Source organism: Amphibalanus amphitrite, unplaced genomic scaffold, assembly GCF_019059575.1.
Source record: "Amphibalanus amphitrite isolate SeventyFive unplaced genomic scaffold, NRLGWU_Aamphi_draft 002414F_arrow, whole genome shotgun sequence".
NCBI lineage: Eukaryota > Metazoa > Arthropoda > Thecostraca > Balanomorpha > Balanidae > Amphibalanus > Amphibalanus amphitrite.
In genome coordinates, this window is record NW_024883857.1 from 35,001 (window position 1) to 38,331 (window position 3,331).

General features: G+C 56.0%; 1 non-coding gene and 1 pseudogene across 1 annotated transcript in view; both read right to left on the minus strand.

Annotated features, from left to right (window-relative positions):
• The window catches only part of LOC122376941, a 3,625-nt gene extending 2,011 nt beyond the window's left edge, over positions 1-1,614 (minus strand). The window contains exon 1 of the ribosomal RNA XR_006255720.1: positions 1-1,614. This exon is cut by the window's left edge and continues 2,011 nt beyond it. This is a non-coding gene — a ribosomal RNA (large subunit ribosomal RNA).
• A 232-nt stretch (positions 1,615-1,846) lies between these two features.
• Positions 1,847-2,003, minus strand: LOC122376940 (annotated as a pseudogene).
• Positions 2,004-3,331: the final 1,328 nt, after the last annotated feature.

The following is a 3,331-nucleotide window of genomic DNA, read 5'->3' on the forward strand; positions in this document are numbered from 1 at the left end:
CGCTCACCACCGCGCCGCCCTACTCGTCGTGGCTTGAGACGTGGCATGCACGTCGCCTGCCGACGACGGTCGAGTATCGGTGGAACGCTTTAGCGCCATCCATTTTCAGGGCTGATTGCTTCGGCAGGTGAGTTGTTACACACTCCTTAGCGGGTGCCGACTTCCATGGCCACCGTCCTGCTGTCGTGAGCAATCAACACCTTTCATGGTATCTGATTTGCGTCCGCTTAGGCACCTTAACTCGACATGCGGTTCATCCCGCATCGCCAGTTCTGCTTACCAAAAGTGGCCCACTGGGCACTCGGATTCAGAGTCGTCGCTGCAGTGAAGCCAGCGAGACGTCTCACCCATTGAAAGTTTGAGAATAGGTTGAGCTCGCAAGGAGCCCAGCTCCTCTGATCATTCGCTTTACCGGATGAAACTCCGTATCACACGAGCGCCAGCTATCCTGAGGGAAACTTCGGGCGGAACCAGCTACTAGATGGTTCGATTGGTCTTTCGCCCCTATACCCAGCTCAGACGATCGATTTGCACGTCAGAATCGCGGCGGACCTCCACCAGAGTTTCCTCTGGCTTCATCCTGGCCAGGCATAGTTCACCATCTTTCGGGTCCCAACGTGTGGGCTCTAGGTCCACGCCTCAGCAGTGCTCAGTGAAGAGCAAGCCAGCCGATGGCGTGGCCCGCGGATGCGCCGCCGCCACGAGTGACGACGGATCTCCGCTCGTGCCGTCAGACGACACTTCACTTTCATTGCGCGTTTGAGATTCGACAATCTCAATCGCTCGCTCACATGTTAGACTCCTTGGTCCGTGTTTCAAGACGGGCCGCACGTGACGACGCAAAGGCCGAGCCGACTCTTGCGAGTCGATTTGCGCTGGCCGTCGCCCAGTCGTTTGCCAGCGGTCGCATTGCACCGAAGACCAGGCCGGCCGTGGCCGCCAGAGGCGCACATTCCACGGAGCACCGGCACACGTCCGAAGACGGCGCCGGCCCGACACGGCTCGACGGATAACGACCGGCAATAAGACCGGACAACGAGGCCCCGACCTGCCAATGTCAAACAAAGGGAAGCGCGCCGCCGACCGGCCGACAGCAGCACGCGCCGGCACCGTTTCCGATACCGAGCGCGCACCGTGCGTCAGCCGACGAGCGCCTATTTGTCCGACGACACGCGTCACACGTGCGCTTAATCCCATGCTGGCAGCTTCACGGGCTATTTGACTCTCTCTTCAGAGTACTTTTCAACTTTCCATCACTGTACTTGTTGACTATCGGACTCGTGGTTATATTTAGCTTTAGATGGAGCTTACCACCTGCTTAGGGCTGCATTAGCGAGCAACCCGACTCGAAGGAGGACTCGTCCGCGAGCGCGGCGATCGGTCGCACGGGCCTGTCACCCTCCACGGAACTCCTTTCCAGGAGACTTGGACCGACGCCGGACACGGACAGAGCCCTCCCGAACACCACATTGCACGACGGCCTCTCGGCCGCCGGCTTCGGTGCTGAGCTCATCCCACTTCACTCGCCGTTACTATGGGAATCCCATTTGGTTTCTTTTCCTGCACTTAATGATATGCTTAAGTTCAGTGCGTAGTCCAGCACCCCCGAGGTCGAAACGATAAGAGAGCACAGAGACGTGTGGTCCGCGGGCGGGCGCCATGTTGTGTCACATCAAACAGGGCACGGACGCCAAACGCGCGGAGAGCACACGCTGTGACGACGCCAGAATTGGCACTTGAGACGACGCCATTTGAACACTGTCGGCCACGGCCGGTGCCACGCGCACCGGCCATAACAACAGATGACGAAACGTCCACGGCTGCGTTGATGCGCAGATTCGTCAACCGACCCTCGAGAGCACTGAGCTTGCCGACCGAAATCGGAAGCCGCCATTTGCGTTCAACCTGTCGATGATCATTTGTGTCCTGCAATTCGCAAACTGTCTCGGGTTTTACCCCGGTCTTCATCGAAACACGAGCCGAGTGATCCGCTGCCATGGGAGCCCAATGTTTAGTTTTTGAATAGGACCGAGGGCGCAGGTCCTATGTTGGCGTTCAAAAATGTACACATATGGAAGCCATAGTGACATCGTATTGAGTACTTCCGTCCGGGGAATGTGCGTCCCGGACGGAATGACGGTAACAATCATGCACAGAAATATGCACACAACTGAGAATGATCCTTCCGCAGGTTCACCTACGGAAACCTTGTTACGACTTTTACTTCCTCTAGACGACCAAGTTTGGGCGTCTTCCCGGCCGCACGGCCGAAGCCAGCAGCCAGTCTAGGCGACCTCACCAAATCATCCATCGGTAGTAGCGACGGGCGGTGTGTACAAAGGGCAGGGACTTAATCAACGCAGGCTAGTGACCTGCGCTTACTTGGAATTCCTCGTTCATGGGGGACAATTGCAACCCCCAATTCCCATCACGAAAAGGGTTCAAACGTTTGCCCAGCTCCTCACGGAGAGGGGTGTTGAACGGCGCGCTGACCACTTCAGTGTAACACGCGTGCAGCCCAGAACATCTAAGGGCATCACAGACCTGTTATTGCTCCATTTCCTTCGGCTGGGACGCCGATGATCCCTCTAAGAAGCAAACCGCAGTCACAAGAGACTGACAGTTTCAAGTTTAATAGGCCAGAGTCTCGTTCGTTATCGGAATAAACCAGACAAATCACTCCACCAACTAAGAACGGCCATGCACCACCACCCACTGAATCAAGAGAGAGCTATCAGTCTGTCAATCCTTACGGTGTCCGGGCCTGGTGAGTTGTCCCGTGTTGAGTCAAATTAAGCCGCAAGCTCCACTCCTGGTGGTGCCCTTCCGTCAATTCCTTTAAGTTTCAGCTTTGCAACCATACTTCCCCCGGAGTCCAAAAACTCTGGTTTCCCCGGGGAAGCTGCCCGCACAGTCCGTGTAGTGACCGTTGCGGATTGCTGGTCGACATCGTTTACGGTTAGAACTAGGGCGGTATCTGATCGCCTTCGAACCTCTAACTTTCGTTTTGACTAATGAAAACATTCTCGGCAAATGCTTTCGCAGTAGTTCGTCGTGCGACGGTCACGGATTTCACCCCTCGCGTCGCAATACGAATGCCTCCGTCAGTCCCTATTAATCTTTCCCTTCGACTTCAAAACCAACCAAATCGAGCCAGGGAGTATTCTCCATTCCATGAATAGTATACAGGCATTAAGAGCCTGCTTTGAGCACTCTAATTGTTCAAGGTAACGTCGCCGGTCGCCATCAGGCCCTCGAAGAACGGCCGACGACGGATCCGGCACGATTGAATGCGGCCAGATATTGGGAGCCCAGCAGTGACGCGCGAGCG